The 21,180-nt window shown below is 43.1% G+C and overlaps 1 protein-coding gene across 3 annotated transcripts in view; it reads right to left on the bottom strand.

Annotated features, from left to right (window-relative positions):
• GLRB (glycine receptor beta) overlaps positions 1–20,665 on the bottom strand; it is a 186,260-nt gene extending 165,595 nt beyond the window's left edge. For all 3 annotated transcript variants that reach the window (XR_009755190.1, XM_061552206.1, XM_061552207.1), the window contains exon 1: positions 20,302–20,665. The gene's annotated coding sequence lies outside the window, so the exon portion shown is untranslated. The remainder of the gene's footprint in view (positions 1–20,301) is intronic.
• Positions 20,666–21,180: the final 515 nt, after the last annotated feature.

Raw genomic sequence — 21,180 nt, forward strand, 5'->3', positions numbered from 1 at the left:
AGCCATATAGTATTTTTAACGTATAATAAATTAAATATGTATTACTTTTAATGCGACTTCTGGTGTTGCATGGTTTTGCTGATGGCCTTGTAGTCTGGTTCATACGACGTGGTGAGGTTGAGCTTCGTGCAGGCGTGACCCGTGAAATGTATCTTCAAAACTAATTTCTGTTAACTTTAAAATTACACAAATATTATTCAGCAATATCACAAGTATTTTAAAATCAGTTCCAAACTGATTTATTTTATTTTTTTCAACTCAAAATTGTCTGGGAGCCATATGCCGTCACTGGAAGAGCCATATATGGCTCGCGAGCCATAGGTTCCCGACCTCTGGGGTAACGTGTGGATACTCCTATCTTATCCAAGATGTTTGGCCAGTGTGGAATAGTCGGCTAATAAACCCTCGAGAGAGGCTCTCTACAGCTCTCTTAGTGAAGGCCCTTCCACCAGTGGCGGCATGAGCAAAACCTTCAGGCGATACCACCATCTCTTATTATCTTCCTTACAATATTGGAAGCCACTGGAACTATGCACTTTTTAACCTTGACTGAAAACCAATTTCTTTAGAACAGCTGTTTGTGTTTAGGTTGTTTTCCTTCCCAGCCCACCTCCAATTGTTACGGTTGGCTACGTATGGTGCGAAAGAAGTTCTACATCCATACATCTCTGTGCCATGTGCTCCAGTAAAAAAGTAAAAATCTATCGATGTTGACAACCACCAGTCCAGCTCTGGTTTACAGCTGGTTGCACCTTCTCCTCTGCTGCATTCAGAGTCTGATACAGTGAGCGGAAAACGTATTTGATCCCCTGCTGATGTTGTACGTTTGCCCACTGACAAAGAAATGATCAGTCTATAATTTTAATGGTAGGTTTATTTGAACAGTGAGAGACAGAATAACAACAACAAAATCCAGAAAAACGCATGTCAAAAATGTTATAAATTGATTTGCATTTTAATGAGGGAAATAAGTATTTGACCCCCTCTCAATCAGAAATATGTCTGGCTCCCAGGTGTCTTTTATACAGGTAACGAGCTGAGATTATGAGCACACTCTTAAAGGGAGTGCTCCTAATCTCAGCTTGTTACCTGTATAAAAAAAAAACACCTGTTGAAGTAATCAATCAATCAGATTCCAAACTCTCCACCATGGCCAAGACCAAAGAGCTCTCCAAGGATGTCAGGGACAAGATTGTAGATTTACACAAGGCTGGAATGAGCTACAAGACCATCGCCAAGCAGCTTGGTGAGAAGGTGACAACAGTTGGTGCGATTATTCGCAAATGGAAGAAACACAAAAGAACTGTCAATCTCCCTCGGCCTGGGGCTCCATGCAAGATCTCACCTCGTGGAGTTGCAATAATCATGAAAATAGTGAGGAATCAGTCCAGAACTACACGGGAGGATCTTGTCAATGATCTCAAGGCAGCTGGGGCCATAGTCACCAAGAAAACAGTTGGTTACACACTACGCCGTGAAGGACTGAAATCCTGCAGCGCTCGCAAGGTCCCCCTGCTCAAGAAAGCACATATACATGCCCGTCTGAAGTTTGCCAATGAACATCTGAATGATTCAGAGGACAACTGAGTGAAAGTGTTGTGGTCAGATGAGACCAAAATGGAGCTCTTTGGCATCAACTCAACTAGCCGTGTTTGGAGGAGGAGGAATTCTGCCTATGACCCCAAGAACACCATCCCCACCGTCAAACATGGAGGTGGAAACATTATGCTTTGGGGGTGTTTTTCTGCTGAGGGGACAGGACAACTGAACCGCATCAAAGGCATGATGGACGGGGCCATGTACCGTCAAATCTTGGGTGACAACCTCCTTCCCTCAGCCAGGGCATTGAAAATGGGTCGTGGGTGGGTATTCCAGCATGACAATGACCCAAAACACACGGCCAAGGCAACAAAGGAGTGGCTCAAGAAGAAGCACATTAAGGTCCTGGAGTGGCCTAGCCAGTCTCCAGACCTTAATCCCATAGAAAATATGTGGAGGGAGCTGAAGGTTCGTGTTGCCAAACGTCAGCCTCGAAACCTTAATGACTTGGAGAAGATCTGCAAAGAGGAGTGGGACAAAATCCCTCTTGAGATGTGTGCAAACCTGGTGGCCAACTAAAGAAACGTCTGACCTCTGTGATTGCCAACAAGAGTTTTGCCACCAAGTACTAAGTCATGTTTTGCAGAGGGGTCAAATACTTATTTCCCTCATTAAAATGCAAATCAATTTATAACATTTTTGACATGCGTTTTCTGGATTTTTTTGTTATTATTCTGTCTCTGACTGTTCAATTAAACCTACCATTAAAATTATAGACTGATCATTTCTTCGTCAGTGGGAAAACGTACAAAATCAGCAGGGGATCAAATACTTTTTTCCCTCACTGTATGCTTTATCCTTGTTGTCAATGTTGCTGACACTCCAAGCCTTCCTCCTTTCCCTCACATAAAATGGATTGCCTGCCCGTCTAATCAATGCCTTCTCTGTCATTCTTACTGCAGCGATGCCCTCAGGCTCATCTTTGTCACATACCTTTAGACCCTCCTGAACTATCATTTCACCATCTGTTATTTCCACAGAACATGTCCTCCCACTGCTGTCCATTGATTTATAGATCGCCTTTATTTAAATCAGGAGCCTATTGAGACTAGAAGTCTATTTTTCATGGGACGCCTGGCTCCATCACAAGATAATCGAATGCAAAAGCAGATTCCTGAGTGTAAAATAACAGCAACAATAATAGTAATGCCAATTACAAAACATATGTAGCATTGTAGATGTTCTGAACCGGTCCTGGGCCTCCCCTATGTCGACTCAGCCTCAAATGAGTATCTGGTGCGATGTGTAATCATCGCCACTGGGGAGGCAAATGCAGCCAGGCGTTGTGCTGGTCACCCACCCCCTCGTGTGCTATGCCGGCCTTTATAGGTGCTCGCTAAAAGCACTTTCCCCAACAGTTTGCCAAGGCTATATGGGGGGGTATTTGTCTTGCAATGGCTGAGCCCACACCACTATGCGCCCACATCGCACGTTTAGCTGAATGCCAGACTGGATTCCCCATGACTACATTATACTCACAGTTGTTAAGTGAAACGTGTGACCACACGTGGCCTTGCTGTAACAAGTGTGCTCAGGACCATTCACTGTAGTGGAATTGTAATGTCACCATAAACGTAACCAATTTACCACGCTTTTCACGATAAGCATTGTACTCGGTATACATTATTATACAATGTGGGTCTGTAAAACGTAAAAGTGCGGCTCTGCAAACAACTTTCTCACGCCACTGCTGGCAGAAGGGTGTTTATGAGAACATATTTTGGCCTGCCCTTCCATTGAAGATATACATTTCTATCATGCAGACATTTTCTTAGATTCTTGGGGGTGAAAAATCACACACAAACGTTGCAAGGTAATCAGAACCGGCGCCAACAATTGCCCAAGCTCTGGAGCCCTACATTTGGATGTTCGACCAACCGCATTAATGAATGATGTAACAAGGGGGAAACATATATAGGAACAGACTGGAAAATGAACCATCTAACCATCTACCATCATCTAAGACATTGGCCATTTGAGGTTAAAACAGACGATGCTATTTATTATTTGTCAAGTCACATATTGTAATGTTAAAGTGTCTCCCTCGTCCAAAGAGTAAGGGGTAGGTATCCTCTACATTGCTGAGTTTGAGTCAACATTCAGTTGGCAGACCCTGTGTCTCAATAGGATAGCCACTATAGAAAAAAAAACTAAACCTTACATTTTACCAGAAGCAACCCGGCCACAAATGATAGCTCAACAAAGTGGCTTATCACGTGGACATTTATAGCTGCCATACTACTCTAAACGCATGTTCTAAATGTGGAGGGAAATAGCGGAGGAACTGGAGAAAAATCCATGCTACCACGGGGAGAGTGACATGCAAACTCTAAATATGCAGCAGGCGTCACGGTCGCGATCGAGCAAACGACCTACTGCATACCAGCCGTTTTAAAACATTAAAAGATGGTGTCAGTGTTCCTAACAAAAGCTCATTCCTTCTCCTTCGCTCAAGTTCTGTCTTTTATTTTTCTCTCCATACATTATGTAAAGCATCCCCTCTGCTACAGGTACGTGTGCTTTGCCTTTGCTTCATTGGAAACGTCTGTTTAAATGTGGTATGACATGGTATGACTTGATTAGTAGGCCCATCCTCCCTCCATTGTCACTAAGGCTCTACCTCTTTGGTGGATATTGAGAGGTTGTCCCATAGATAGACCAATTTCCATTACAGGAATATGGAATTTCCACCACTGCCTCAGGACTACAAAGAGAGAAAAGCACCAGTCATGTCTGTTTTAATGATAGAAGATATAGGTGCAGCCCTGCAATTACTCATGCCACTGCTGGCAGAAGGGCTTCCGTTCGAGCAAACTCTAGAAAGCCACTCGTGATGTTATTTTGAGGGACCCTGCCACGCTGATTAGGCATTTAGAAGAGGTAGATATGCCCACACTTTACCCCACCATAACTAAGTCTGGTGCACACATTCATACCGCTTGGTGAGCAGAGGCGGGAGGGATTGAATACGCTTTCACCGTTGTTTCAACTACCGCACTGAGAGATGGTTAAACCACGCCAGCATCCCATTTATGCACCGTACAAGGGTACAGCAAATGGATTGTATCATTCGACAAATGTGCATGTGTGCGCATGTGTCTGCTCTCTGACGTTGAAGAAATAACGCTGGGGTATGGGCCTTTCCAATCAATGCTTTTTGACACGTTATATTCAACATGGCAGCATTGTCAACATTGCCCAGCAGTCTTTGTTTCATTATTGCAAGTCCAAAATAACACTTGTGCCACGCACAAACATCCCCCCCTATAGCCTATTAACAGGCTGTTAGGGCAAGTGCAGTTAGCAAGCTCCTATGCAGGCCGACCGACGGTTGTGTGGCCAGCACCACCGAAGGGCCGACGTTTACCCACTGCACCCTGTTACTCATTTTCAGCCGAGTTGATCTAGGGGAGGTCCAGAACCAGTTATAATATTCGCCACTGAAGTTGGTCGTGACTGGGGATCGACCTCGGGTCGCCTGGTTCATATGCTGCACCACCGCTTATCAGCGCGTGCGTATGCAGATGCCTTTCGTCACAAATAAGACAAGTAAAAATCACGCAACACAATCAAACTGGGTGGTGTCACGGCGAGACTACCGCACTCACAACCACTTGAACGTCGGCATTCTAATGCTGGTCTGGCGTTGACTGTGCTCAATGATCTCCATCATTTGTTTTTTTAGTCAAGGCAAATTGTTGCATGATTTTCTACCCACACTCCCATTGGCAAACATTATGCCAGATGAGCAGTCAGCGTTATGACCCCCAGTGTTTAGTGCGACAATATTAAAGAAAAACTAATCTGTATAAACAGCTAGAGGGCCATGGTTGATTGTGTTTTCTAACCTAAAATCCACTATCTGGCAATACATATAGCTACGGTGTAATATTCAATGAGTGCTACTAAACAAATATAACAAGCACTGGAAAGCATACTCTGGAAAGCACATTATCAGGATTACTAAAGGACATGCTACCTCTTTGTTTAATCGTATGAATGTATGATATGTAAAAATGGTCTTAAAATATCAAGGTTAATGCTTTATATTTGAATTCCCTGTAGGTATTAAAGTACCGGATCTGTGAGCTGGATATTAATGAAATGACACAACTGGATATTGCAATGGCGTGTGCAATGCATGCTTTGAACACAACAATACAAAGTCACGATTAAATTCCGTGTGCCTCACCTTATATTGCGTTTCACGGCACGAATACTAATCTGACATTCCGACAACATATATTCTGAAAGGGGAGAGAAGAATATGAAATTGCTGTTCATATAGGGTCATGGAAACAAACTCAAAACTAGAGCATTCATCTCGGGCATCTACACAAAAACGGAAATGGGTCTGAGCAGCGCATTTTAATTTGGATGAATGCATTATATGTGGTATAACATTTTGAATTACATATCTAGAAAGGCAGAACAGTTACACTCACAATTACATGTAATGGTGGTTTAATTTAAGGATTTTACAATACACACCAAAGAGCAATTCAACGAGATGAATCTTCTTCTTAAAAATTAATTTTTTCATCTCTTTACAAATAATGTTTGCCTTTATCACAGTGTGTTTTAATTGTGTTATTGGTGTCATGTCATGAAAGGCAGAAGGCACATGGAAATCCCACATAACGGCCCACAGAAGTGCATTTTTTGTCCTCATTCGCACAGGAAGGAAGTGGACTTCGACATTTGCTCTACGCGTTCTTCAGTGAGATTTCGCCAAAACCCATTGCAAAATTAAGTTTAATTAAACAAATGTGCCTACCGTGGTTTTTGTATACAGCCATTGATGGCCGTGCTGAGACCCGAAACGCGCTTCTCTTGCGGATTAATCATGACCCACTCCCAAGACTCAAACCCAGGCGATCAGCGTTGCTGACTCAGCACTCTGCGCCACCTCAGCTGTCTTAAAATGCAGTGTAATAACTAATACACAATGTGTATGAACCCAGATCTGTCTGGGTTACATTTCTTCAAAATGGCCACCAAACTGAATTGGACGGGGCACTTGTTCAATACGTGGATTCATTGTATTGCGCAGAGACTCTTTTTCACTTTACGCAAGACGAAAAACACAAGCACTTGTGTACGACATTTTAATGAGCGTTTTGCAAGAAAACGTGACACTGTGGACAATGACTGACTTTCACTATAATTGCCTGCACATTACTGAGAGGTGGATTTCGTGTTCACTCCTGCCTTGAGTTATGGTCTTGCAAAGGCTATCGGATAATGACGTGTTCTTTGGAATGCATTTAATCGGGTTCCACAATGTTGAATGATTAAATAGTTTTTTTTGGCGAAATACTACACTGGAATTTAAATAGAAGAGCACGGGGTTTGACTCAGTCTAATCACTTTTCACTTCGTGCATGCTATTTTTCAACCAGCTTAGTTCCTGTTCACTGCAAGGTATTGAGTAGGCACAGTCCAGTAAGTTTGTTGGCGGATTGTGTATGATAGGGTAATGTATGAAATATTTTCAAACCTATCTTGACTGCGTTGCAGAGTTAGGTTAACTCTCTTCTTAAGGGGTTGGCTCTCTTCCTGGAGCATTGCGAGTGCTGTGTAAAAGGTTTACCTTTGCCTTTAACTGGGTCTTCATGAAATATGATTCATGAATGTTGGCAGGCAATCCTCATTTTTGATCATGGAAAGTTTGGTGCGCGCTAGAGATGGTTAGACATTAAAGTAAAACTTATTCATCTTAACCTCGTGTTCTGCTCACTTCGAAAGATCTAAGCAAATGCAACGTGAGTTAACTTTAGCGTTTTACATTTTTTATTGAGGAATACTTTTTTGTCATTATTTATCATTTTAATTTGCAGCCGATACATAATACAATGACTGTACCATATAAAAAGACTCTCAATGAACCTGATAAACTCTTGGGACATGTGCTGATAGTGAGTGATAAGTGGTGAGGTTCACAATTTCATACCCTGGGTTCCCTTTGTCACCCCAGAATCCATGTTGAACACAATACACGAGACTACGTCATTCTAGAGAAATCCCAAGACATATCGTATAACAATTTTCACTGATATTTGTGCATGGCCAGTGAATAAGGCTAGAAAAAAAATTCTTAACTGAGTCACATGGCGTTTTTGGGAAGCCACTAGATCAGCCACACCCATTTTTACATAGCCACGCCCACTCTACCACTCGCCCCACATTCACCCAGTGAGTGGCCTTCCTCTCCTCCTTTTTTCCGAAATTGGTTCCACCTTCCAGTTCCACTGCAAAGCCCGACTCACTCCACAAGTATCCCAGCCATTGTTTCTCCACGTCATGAGTCATGCGTGAAACCAGAACGCCAAGCCATGACCTTACTAATTTTCACACGAAAGCTTTAAATCAAGATTTCACAAAAAGCTTGTGGATGCCAGGACAGAACTACTAAAATTAGGACTGTCCATGCCAAACCGGGACACTGGTGCTGTAGTGAATGAATAGTGCAATATCCAATGTGCTCATGTACCCGCCTATGTGCAAGACATTGCAAAATATATATCATCTAGCCCGATAGATCATATGGCCAGCATGGCACATGGTGGGGGGGGGGGGGGGTTGTCTGAACCACACTTGGTAACATTTGTTGTCTCAGCGCTCGTGGTATCACACAGCACGGCCTACCCATTTAAGGCTGAGTCAGCCTCGAGGAAACCCTAGATCAACGCGAACACATGAACAAACGATTGCGAACTGTTTACAATGAGCGCACATATTTATTGCACACTCACACGCAGCATAATATATTTATATCACTCAAAACTGCTCTAGATGAGTTGTACATCCCTACAGTGTGGGAAAAAGGTATTTGATCCCCTGCTGATTGTGTACGTTTGTCCACTGACAAAGAAATGATCAGTCTATAATTTTAATGGTAGGTTTATTTGAACAGTGAGAAACAGAATGACAACAAAAAAATCCAGAAAAACGCATGTCAAAAATGTTATAAATTGATTTGCATTTTAATGAGGGAAATAAGTATTTGACCCCTCTGCAAAACCTGACTTAGTACTTGGTGGCAAAACCCTTGTTGGCAATCACAGAGGTCAGACGTTTCTTGTAGTTGGCCACCAGGTTTGCACACATCTCAGGAGGGATTTTGTCCCACTCCTCTTTGCAGATCTTCTCCAAGTCATTAAGGTTTCGAGGCTGACGTTTGGCAACTCGAACCTTCAGCTCCCTCCACAGATTTTCTACGGGATTAAGGTCTGGAGACTGGCTTGGCCACTCCAGAATCTTAATGTTCTTCTTCTTGAGCCACTCCTTTGTTGCCTTGGCCGTGTGTTTTGGGTCATTGTCATGCTGGAATACCCATCCACGACCCATTTTCAATGCCCTGGCTGAGGGAAAGAGGTTCTCACGCAAGATTTGACGGTACATGGCCCTGTCCATTGTCCCTTTGATGCGGTAAAGTTGTCCTGTCCCCTTAGCAGAAAAACACCCCCAAAGCATAATGTTTCCACCTCCATGTTTGACGGTGGGGATGGTGTTCTTGGGGTCATAGGCAGCATTCCTCCTCCTCCAAACACGGCGAGTTGAGTTGATGCCAAAGAGCTCCATTTTGGTTTCATCTGACCACAACACTTTCACCCAGTTGTCCTCTGAATCATTCAGATGTTCATTGGCAAACTTCAAACGGGCATGTATATGTGCTTTCTTGAGCAGGGGGACCTTGCGAGCGCTGCAGGATTTCAGACCTTCACGGCGTAGTGTGTTACCAACTGTTTTCTTGGTGACTATGGTCCCAGCTGCCTTGAGATCATTGACAAGATCCTCCTGTGTAATTCTGGGCTGATTCCTCACCGTTCTCATGATCATTGCAACTCCACGAGGTGAGATCTTGCATGGAGCCCCAGGCCGAGGGAGATTGACAGTTCTTTTGTGTTTCTTCCATTTGCGAATAATCGCACCAACTGTTGTCACCTTCTCACCAAGGTGCTTGGCGATGGTCTTGTAGCCCATTCCAGCCTTGTGTAAATCTACCATCTTGTCCCTGACATCCTTGGAGAGCTCTTTGGTCTTGGCCATGGTGGAGAGTTTGGAATCTGATTGATTGCTTCTGTGAACAGGTGTCTTTTATACAGGTAACAAGCTGAGATTAGGAGCACTCCCTTTAAGAGTGTGCTCCTAATCTCAGCTCGTTACCTGTATAAAAGAAACCTGGAAGCCAGAAATCTTTCTGATTGAGAGGGGGTCAAATACTTATTTCCCTCATTAAAATGCAAATCAGTTTATAACATTTTTGACATGCGTTTTTCTGGATTTTGTTGTTGTTATTCTGTCTCCCACTGTTCAAATAAACCAACTATTAAAATTATAGACTGATCATTTCTTTGTCAGTGGGCAAACGTACAAAATCAGCAGGGGATCAAATACTTTTTTGCCTCACTGTACCGTATGTCTACAATATATTTAAAATGCATAAATATTTGGTTTTATATGCGACAGATATAAGAGGCCCTTCACGTAACAAGGGAAAACATAATTAAGTCAACCTGGTGAATAAGAAAATAAAAACATTATCACAATGCTGCGCATGTGCATATGAGATATGTACATAAGGGCAATGATTGATGCAGCACCAATCCTTCGATCTTGAATGGGAGAGTGCTGTTAGTGGCCTGCGTGTCACATGAAGGGGTGGTGCGGCGATGCTCACACTCCCCTAACTTTGGTTGCAAAATGCTGATATCACACACACATATTCCAGGTACTGATTTAAGGCTGAGTCAACCTAGGGATTGACCAAGCTCAGGTTAAAATACCACTTGTGACTGATGCGGTATAAAACATCTAGGAAGCAAAACAGGGTTGGTTGGGATTTTTGTGCAAGATGCTAACCACTATGCCACTATCATGATACCTCCTTTGCCAGTATTACATTATGATAATAGGGTTTTCCCCTTTCTGGCAATAAAACAGGTGTTAAGATGTTAAAACACCAAACTGAAACCTTTGCAAGGAATCATGAGCTCTCAATGTCCTGATAGTCCGTTATCTTTGTGCTGTTCGCCTTTTGGCGTCCTCTGGTCTAACACTGTTTGAGACTAGGCCAGGGGTCGGCAACCAAAATAACAAGAAGAGCCATTTCTTTCCAATTCGGTACAAAATTCAGTATTTCAAGAGCCGCAATGCATCTGAGTACATACGTACTCATCGTCAAGAAGTAGCCCGTAAAGAGCCGCATGCGGCTCCGGAGCCGTAGGTTGCCGACCCCTGGACTAGGCTCTACAGAAAGCTGTCTATTGTGTAGACCAGGGGTCGGCAACCTACGGCTCCGGAGCCGCATGCGGCTCTTTACGGGCTGCTTCTTGACGATATGTACGTATGTACAATATGTACTCAGATGCGTTGCGGCTCTTGAAATACTGAATTTTGTACCGAATTGGAAAGAAATGGCTCTTCTTGTTATTTTGGTTGCCGACCCCTGGTGTAGACCAATCAGTTTCAAAGACAATGCACATACATTTGTGCATGTTCACAAGTATATGTGGTAAATGCAGACGTGATTCCTTGCAAAGGTTTCAGTTTGGTATTTTAACATCTTAACACCTGTTTTATTGCCAGAAGGGGGAAAACCCTATTATAACTATGGCACTACTCGCTACAGACACATACACAATGATACACGCTCATCCATGTATAGTTACCCCAATGGTATCTAACGCTCCTCTTATTTTCTTCACATAGGTGAAGTGAATAATGCTAAAACGATTGCTTCGTATCTTACAAAGGGACAGAGAAAGGAAGGCAGTGGTGTAGATGGGGAATCGTGGATATGTGGCACACTCACACACACACGCTCGCAGACAAGAAAAGGACGTGTCATTTTGGTTGAGAAAGAATCAGGGTGGGAAGGGAGGAATTTCATCAGGGAGGTCGGCAGGAGCAAGGCCATGAAGGATTTCATTTCACAAGGAATGCGCCATCTATTTGCGTGCCGCATTTGGGATCTGACAGACAATCAAGAGGAAAGACAGATTTCATTTGTCTGGTATTCCGTGCATACTTGTTTGGGAAATAAGCAACTCTCATACAACATTCCTTCTAATTGGAAATGCGTACAGTGCTTTGTAAATCTGCAAAAATAATAACAACGCCTCACATGCAATCATATGAAAGCATTGTATTTTCATAGTCGATAAGATTTTATTTATTAATGCCATAAATCAGGTTGCATTTATGCACTATGTTGCACAAGGGCATTAATTTATCATTGAACAATTCTTCAGATGCTACACAAACGTCTAATAACTCCTAATCAGAACATCCATAAGCACTTTTCATGGTGCACTTGCATAACTACATTTTGAAACTGGTCAGCTATGCACGTATAATTACCTTTTTACTTTGCAAAATGAATGCCCACTCATAAAACCAAATTCATCGCTGCACCAATTCAAAACAAGTTATTTATTTCTCACTTGAGCATTGAGGTGGAGTTCAACTCTCCTTTACAGCCCTGAGCCAGAATATTTCACGTTTCTATGATGGGGGCAAGTCTATCCAAAGGACAGCCACTGTTTACTTACCACAACATTGGTACCCATTTTATTAATCCCGGAGGGATGATGGGCTGTGTCAATTCCCAACTGTCCTGGTCAGGAGAAGCAAACCATGGATCATCTCTTGAGATGCACTGCAACACCATAATGCCCTCCTCAATGCTAAAACCAGAAGCGGTGGCCTGTGCAGATTATTGGGAAAATACCATAGAGGTTGGACAGGAGACACAACGAAGAAGAATTCCCCACTAGGATTTGAAATGACAACCTTCTGATTGCGAGCTGCTCACTCAACAATTGGTGATGTAATACAGTGTCACGCCACTACACCTGCAAAAAAAATAACAACCGATTCTTCATTCCAATGTGACTGACGTTGCGCAAAGTTCATTTTTGCTGCATTGCAAAATTAGAAGCCTTGGCGATATATTTTAACTTCAAATAAGGCATGTTTTAACATTTACGAACCCACATCAAGGCACACCACTCATATAAAACACGCACATATGACAGGTGAGTCTGCAGAACATTTGGCTCAGCTTCTTGCCTCTTGATGCTCTGTGTAGTGCCATTGATGATGGCACTATAGTATAGCGATAGTACCGTGTGAGCGGTACTGTATGTGCGGAGCCTCTCCCTGGCACCAGAGTGTGCATACCAGGGAAGAGGCTGAGTAAACCCGAGGAGGCACGTGACCGGATGAGATGGTTACAAGGAGGTGAGAGGAACATGTGATGTGTGTCCTGAACCGTCGAGAAGGATCTGGAAAAGGAGCGTGGCCAAGGGCGGGGCCTGGCCACGCCACAGCGGATAAAAGCCGAGCCCCGGGTGGGGATTTGGGTTATTAATCTCTGGGAACAAACCTCCGTCCTCGTGGTCTTCGGTCTCCGGTCTTTGCGCACGTGGACCAGGCAGTGTGTTGGCTGTCCTGGTCCGATTTAGTAGTTGTCCCATTCAGTGTGTAAATAGCCATCTCCCGCCCAAGTGTATATAGTTAGTATAGGAGCGGTGGTTCACCACCCTATGTTATTAAGAGTTACTGTGATGTTAGTAGAATAAAACATGCTGCCTCCAAGTTCAAGTATGCGAATAATTGAACCCATTACATCTGTAATATGAAAAAATTGCTGTCACGTGGCTCCATGTAGAAAAGTTAACACGTGTCTTCTTTGGTTTTTCTGGCGTAAGGAACACATGTGTAGTGAGTCCAACTGAGTCGCAGACGTTGTCTTGGGAGCAACACTATTTATTGCACCAACTCAACATGACATAACACAACCTACACTTGGGTGTTGAATGCACATCTAGCCACACTATGAAAGAACTAGACACGGTTCGCTATCCTGGCCCGGACCACAAGCTGGGTCCCGGACCACGTGGCTAGAGGCTTATTTTACCCGACGTGGCTCTTCTTCACCAACAACCCGAAGAACCCCGAGCCCCTCACGGGGCCCCGTTATATAAGGCCTGGGCTGGGGCTGTCTCCGCCCCTCGCCCCGCCCACCTTCTAGATCTCTCGAGCTCTTTCACAAAGGCTCCCGATAGCTCTTTTATACCACGTGACCGCCCAGTGGCCCCTGTGCACCGGTGGCCCCCCTCCAATATCACCCGGTCACATGTCGGCAGGTCAACCAGCATATCATGCCCCAACGTAACCCTGGCTGGCTGATACTCCCTCTCGCTCCCTCACCGGGAGCCCGCACCGCACACTCTACGTGGTGCCTCCGCGCTGACCAGCGCTCACCCAAGCCCCGCTAGGGCTGGTACTACACCCAGTAAGTGGGCTAACAATAATGCCAACACATTATCTGCTGTGGCTTCGTAAGCCCGGCACCACAGTGACAGTCACAGTCACTACACATGCAAGTGGAGATTGAATACACATCTCTATTGGGTAATTACCACGAACGAATCTAAATTCCGGGCGACTGGGGGAGCAGTAGAGTACTGAAGCACTGCGCAATGTACTGAACAAACCTAAGCTCGATACTCAGCCACGGTTAACATCAGTGGCAAGTAATATCTGAACCAGTCATCGGTCCTGCTTGAGCAACCAGCACTGACCAACGTGGAGGCCGTCATCCAGCAGTGGATCGACACAGGGCTGTGATTATTAATTTCAGGTAATGGTAAATCTCTATAGCAGAGGAATCTATCAAACAGACTGTCTTTTAGCATAATATGGTGCTCTGAAAATAATGAAAATTCGATGTTATTTTGATATGTCCAGTTGATCTATAAAATGCATCTATTAACATACAAAGTTCCACAAGTTTTATGTATGTGTATTAATATAAGAATTTGCATATATTGGTACTTAAATGCTCCGAGCATCTAAGAGCCCCTGGCATCACATCTCATCTCAATCATCCCAATGCCCCGCTGTAGTTTGTATATATATTTAATATCTTACACAAATGCATACATTTATTGAACTGCAGAAAAAAGTCTGATTTGAAAGTTTAAGTTGACATCACGGGAGCCACCTGTTGCATGAGTTTGAACACTGTTGTGTTAACTCAGCAGAAAGGGTGTGTTAACAATAATAATTGTGCTCATTTATGTGTCATTAGACTGTTACAGGCTTACGATGAATTCCCACCATTCTTTACAATATACATTTGTACTTCCACTGATACTCCAATTTGTGTGTGCAACTACTGCCATCATCATCATCATCAGCCATGTTCAACTCACTGCTAGATGGATCGCCACTGGAAAATAGGATCGTAAATATCGATAGCCCCTACATGACAAACTGACATGAGTTCTCTTGTCGTGGTTACCAGACGAGGAGACTGGACCCCACAGGGCCACCAAGAGTAGGGAAACCACCATGATAAGTGTCCACAGGCACAACTGTTATTAGGGACGTAGGGATATAATTCATGGACTGTGTCATGGGTCCCAAAGGAGGTACTGTTGCGGGTCTGAGCAGCAACTTTGTTGTGTAATGGTATATGTGCGTATATTTTATGCACTGCGCCATATAGAAACGGTGTCACATTAATCTGCTGCACACAATCTGTAAATTATGTCTTGGTCTGTCAAAATATAAATTAAATTCACATGCTGGAAAATATTTATTTAAACCATACTTTTTTGGTGAAAGAGTGTCAATCTCTCTTTTTCCAAGAGTGGAGTGATTCACTAAGGATTCGTGTTTAGGCTGTTCTTTTCAAGAAATTAATATTACTTTTTGTCCTGAGACTGGAGTTGGTTCTCTATGGGTAAGGGTGTCTGTCACAAGTATATGGAATTTCCATCCCTACCTCAGGATCAACAATAGTTTAGGTTATAAGGGGTGTAATGACGTATTGATTCGTGGATTAATATGTATTCTCATTCTCATGATATATGCATCAAATTGCATTCGTGAGAAATTATTCGATCGTTTTGGTAAAAGTTTAGCTCTGCAAATTCCTTGCTTACACTACTGCCGGTGGAAGGGTCTAGAGAGCCCCTCTAGACGGCCAGATATCTTGGAAGAGCTGGGTAATACCTGCACTGTACCCACCAATCGACAAACTGCGGGACAGAGTGGACAGAAGCGGATTTATTTGTATGCTTTAAATTGGCTCACATGACTCCTGCAGCCACTAGAGGTGGTACAATGCACCGTTGTTAATCAAAGGTATAGATTAAAACCGAATTGTGACCCTGAATTGGGACGATTTATTGGTTCGCGAGGGGGGATAAATCGTCTGCAGGCTTGCTTGCAAGACATCACCAAACTCCTGAGAGAGAATGGATACGCATTAACGCAGCTGTTTGTATTAATACACACGTGGGACCACGTTAAATCGCTAGAGTATTCACATACAGTACACAACCTGGAGTTTTGAACAGTTAGTCGACATTTTTTAAATAGTTACTTTTGATCAGTATCCTTAGTTTAAAACGCAATAATGAATAAGATATGGTAAATATGGCAACGTATTTGCAGTAATGTTTTATTCTCTGTTGGCATTTGACTTGGAGCTACAATGCTGGATATATATGGCATTTGCTTTTTTTACATCAGAAAATGCAACACTTTCTCAGACATATATTGTCATGCAGCAGTTTCAAATACAGGAATCTGACTTGAATTTCGGATTGAAAAGCCGTGTATATTGATTGCTGACCCCCGTAATCACTATGCCACCAATAGCATGCACGTACCCAGGTACAATGCACCAATCTGTACATACTGCTGGAACAAAACGAAGTATTGAGCACTCACATTGGCAATAATGAAATCTGAAGGGGAGTTGTGTTTTGGGCAAAGATAAGGGTGAAACACGGTAGGGGTGTTAATATAACATGGCAACAATGTGTTGTAGATTCAATCAGTAACAATTGTTGCAATCGGTGGGGCATGTGTAGAATAGAGCAGAGCAGATCACAGAGACAGATGTATTGACACCCAGAAGTTGATAATCAAGGTGGAATGAAGCAATGGTAAGGTGTGGTGGCATGACCTTGTGTGACGATCACCCCTTGTTCAGAGTACTCTTTGGTCACCTTTGACTTTTAAAGCAGTGAGCATGTTTACACATTGTATCAGACCCATATTCTCGGTTTTAAGCTAAATCAACCTAAATGAGGTCCAGACACTGGTGTACTTTGGTGTAAATGAAACCCAGGCCAAGGAATTATAGAGTTACACACAAACTACTGGACCTACCACTTATAAAAGACATTCAAAACGAATTCCCAAATGTTCACTGGACAGTGCTCATTTTTGTAGAAGACTGAAAAAAGATAATCCATTCCACATTTTTATGGTGGAGACCAGTCTATCTATATGACTACCAATCTTCAGGGCATTTAATATTTACTCTTGAGGGATGATGGTCTGGGTCACTCCCTAACTGGGATATTATATAAGATAATGTACGTATAAACCAGCCCATACCAACATACATACAACCATACTTATCGTAGGCTAAGTTGACCTTGGGAACACCAACCATTGGTTCAAATATTACACAGCATTAATGTCCACGGTGCACCAGGAATCAAACGTACACAGCAAGACACACATATTAAACTGGGGATGAAAACACCCAAGCCTTGAAAATCACATACGCGGTCCCTTTATCCCATGCCTGTTATCCAATTTACAAGAATTGGAGGGGATGGCTTGACATGGAAAGATGCTTGTCCAACAGCTTGCTCACCATCGCTGCAGTATGTTATTCACCTACAATGTTTGCCAGGAAAAATTGGGATACTGCATCGGGTTTGTTGCTCAGGTACACATAAACTAAGTGTCACAGTAATATGCCAAGTCTGCTATTCTTGAATGTAAACCAACATATTTACTTCGCTGGGGACAATAACTCAAGGTTTTTTTTTCAGTGATGCTAAGTGGACCAGAGCAATGATAAGTGGATTAAATGGCTATCAGTATAAACATTTCACGTTGATATAGAGACATTCTTTTTTTTTACTGGCAGAGATGGCCATTTCTGCCATCAGCAAACGCTTATTCTCACTGGGGCTTTTGGCTTTCAACTTTACCAATTCACGTTTGTCAATCAGGTACAGTGTGTGCCAAATCCTGCCCATTCGCTACAAACATTGCAATACAATGTTATAAATAGCATACAAATGCATGTTACCTCTAACTGCATCATAGACAATTGTAAAATACATTCTGAGCGTGATATTATGAACATACTCAAGTCGATAATCACATTTTCTTCCTGCTCAAACGAGCAACTGCATGGCTCTCATGTCCATTGGTGGTGCTGAGCCAGTGGGGTGCTTTCCACATGCCTATGACGGGGCCAGCCCCCCTGTAGGAATAACACTAATGGCTGTGCACAAAATTGTACTGTGCTGATATGTCAGTAACTCTGAAGGAATGATAGTCTAACAAACATACTCTACACAAATATACACAACAACAAAATTGCAATGTATGGTTATAATATTATGTCATACGTGTAAACATATTCATTGGATACAATATAATTTGCTAGATGCGTGGTTCTAGAGTATTTCTGATTATATTGCTGCCGATTTAAATTCTAGGTATTTTTCGATTTAAAGCTTTCGTGACTGCAGGGATTCATCCTCTTGGTTCTTTCGGTAAAGTCACGTAGAAGGGAAATAATAAAACAATAAAAATAAAACATATAAAATAATTCTCACGACGTTTCGGCCACAACGCAAGCAGCCGTCCTCAGGTGAAGAACAGGTCTGTTGGAAAGACAGTGTCTGAATGAACACCACCACGCTTGGCAGCATATATTTAAGCTGGGTTGGACCTGTTCTTCACCTGAGGATGGTTGCTTGCGTTGTGGCCGAAACGTCGTGAGAATTATTCTATTGTTTAATTTTTATTATTTTATTATTTCCCTTCTACGTGACTTTACCGAAAGAACCAAGAAGATATAGGTATTTTGTCAACTAATATTGTAAATATATAGGGCCTAAGATGCCTAAGGTTCCACAGTGATTGGCGAACACACATGTAGAAAAGACCACACAGCTGGTTCCAAGAAATTAAACACAGCCTAATTTAACATCATGTGAATTAAGCTACAAGGGACTGTCATTCCCTATTTCCAAAAGATATAGATACTGATGGCTGTTCAAGTGTCCGAAAAGATTTATGAAATAAATGGAAGTGTTTTCCCAATACCCCGATGTCCTGACCCTACGAGACATGGGTTTAGAATGGTCAGGCACCCTAAAAGTCATTTAATTAGGGCTGTGACTGATGAAAGCAATCAATCCGGTGGCTTGTTAGTAACTGTTGTTCTTTGGAGCTTAAAATCAGGTGAGAAAACCCTTTATTTAAAGTCCACATCCGAAATAGCAAAAGCCCGCACAGTTGTATAATATATCATATACCAAATTAATTGTATTTAAACTAAGCAACGTTGCACTTTAAGTGACACAGCTCTCAGTTCATGACGATCAGCTTCACCTCAAAAACAAATAGAGTGTTAAATGCATCTTTACGGCCGTAGAGAATGGTTACATTTTACAATTATACTACTCTTACAATAACCGCAGTGATCATGCATATTTAATCACTGTGTTTATGAAGAAACACACACACTTCCAGGCCAGTGCACTCTTGTATAGTCTAACACACACAACTCATTGTGGGTTTCTAATTGCTCCATGTACATGGTTGTAGAAGCTCTTAACTTCATTCTAATTACAACCACATGCGATGAACAAGCACAGATACGACGGGGGGAAAGTAACATTTTACATAGCAGAACGAATGCAATTCATAGATGAAAGGGAGACGTGTGGCTCCAACGTGAACCAACACTGCGGTGTCCATTTAATCGCACGAAATTGACTCGTTCCCTCTTGCAACTTCTTTTCTCCCTCCAGGGAATGCAATGCACCTCTTACGTGGTGTTGTTGTTGTCTAATGTCCGACTAATGTGTTATTCCGCGCTCGAGTTTAATGAATGGTTGCCACTGGAGCAGTTCATCACATAGCATGTGTGTACGCAGAATGAAGTGCTATTGAGCAAACGTTATATATATGCATTAGTCCGATAATTAATAATATATGAAAGGAAAGGAACACCAAATGTAATAACAATTATATATTGTGCGTCCAAATGCAGGAGATGAAACGTTAAGGAATCATTGTGTCGCTCACATGTAAGCACGGTACATCACCCATCTCGTTGTTAGACAACCATGCACCTACTGCAATGTGGTGGGACGACGTTACATTGTCCCTGCATGCGACACCACTATGCAACATGTCCTTTGTGTCGTTTTTAGTCACCCACTGGCCACCTCTTATTGATCTTTTTATTCCCCACCTCCAATTCACACTTCCGTTCAGCAGCAGAAGATCAACAACAACAACAAACCGTATAGGTCCGCTCTAAATTAACAACGCCAGCGTAAGGATACGGCAACACAAAAACAGAGAGGCACAAGCAACGGGGCTGTGTCTCGAACGGTACACTCGTCCATGCAAACGTGCGCGCAAAACGACATTTCATAATGTAGGGCACGCATACCACAACAACAAAAATATACACACACAAACCACACGTGCCGCTCGCATGATACTGAGATAAAGGAAGGAAAAAAACACACAAACCGGGCGGGCACATAATGAACCCCCGGTTTTGGTAATTTGCGCGAGCCGCGTATTTAAAGAAAAAGAGGTAAGATTTTTTTGTTGGTTTCTCACCTACAGCCATCCATCCAGAATGCCACGGAAGCACTGTCATTCACTCCCAGTGCGCACCATGGTCGGAATGTTGTCAGTATATTACATAAATAAATAATCAATTCCGAGCTAGATAGATAAATAAATAAACAAATAAATGAACAACGCTCAACCTGCTATACACTAACAATATCTCTACCTCCCACCCCTCTAAATATATATTTATATACGTTGACACCAAGCGGGGGGTTTTTTAGGAGTAAATGCACCGGCTGACGACGACGCCGCTAGTTTTTTTTTCTGAATGTTTTTTGCTCCTACCCCCGTCCCCTTATTTTTTTTCCTGGGTAGCTTCGGGGCTCTCTTTTTTTTACACCAACATGGAGATCAGCGCTGGTTGGAGTCTCCCGTGAATTCTCACGCCCGTCGCCACGGTTACATACCCCCTCCCTCCCATCCCTCCAGCGAACGCCATGGCAACGACAGCTCATTCTGCCCACTCTCTCTCTCTCTCCTCCGTTTTCCTCCCTCCGCCCCATTCCTCCAGCTCGGTACCTCCCAACCGCCCCCTCCACACCCTCGTTCATCCTGTTATACGTTACCATGGACACCGTTGCTTAGGAACCAATGCCCCGCCTCTTACCTTCCTTGCTATGTTTTTCCCCTCCCGTCCAGCCCTTTCCCGATTATGTTTTTTTTTCTGGAAGCCCTCCGTGTGTGTGTGTCTGCTTGGCAGTGATAGTTGTACTAGCGGGAATTCTGATGGCTCACGCTGGCGCGAATGAGAGTGGTGCATGCGTCTCAGCGGGCGCGCGCGAGTGTGAACGTGCGCGCACGCGTGGCCCCGTGTGGCACGTTGTGATCTTCAAAGGGCTCTTTGTGGCAGCAGTAAACTGGTAT

The sequence above is a fragment of the Lethenteron reissneri genome, chromosome 16, assembly GCF_015708825.2.
Source record: "Lethenteron reissneri isolate LAM-NWPU_2019-01 chromosome 16, ASM1570882v1, whole genome shotgun sequence".
Lineage (NCBI taxonomy): Eukaryota > Metazoa > Chordata > Hyperoartia > Petromyzontiformes > Petromyzontidae > Lethenteron > Lethenteron reissneri.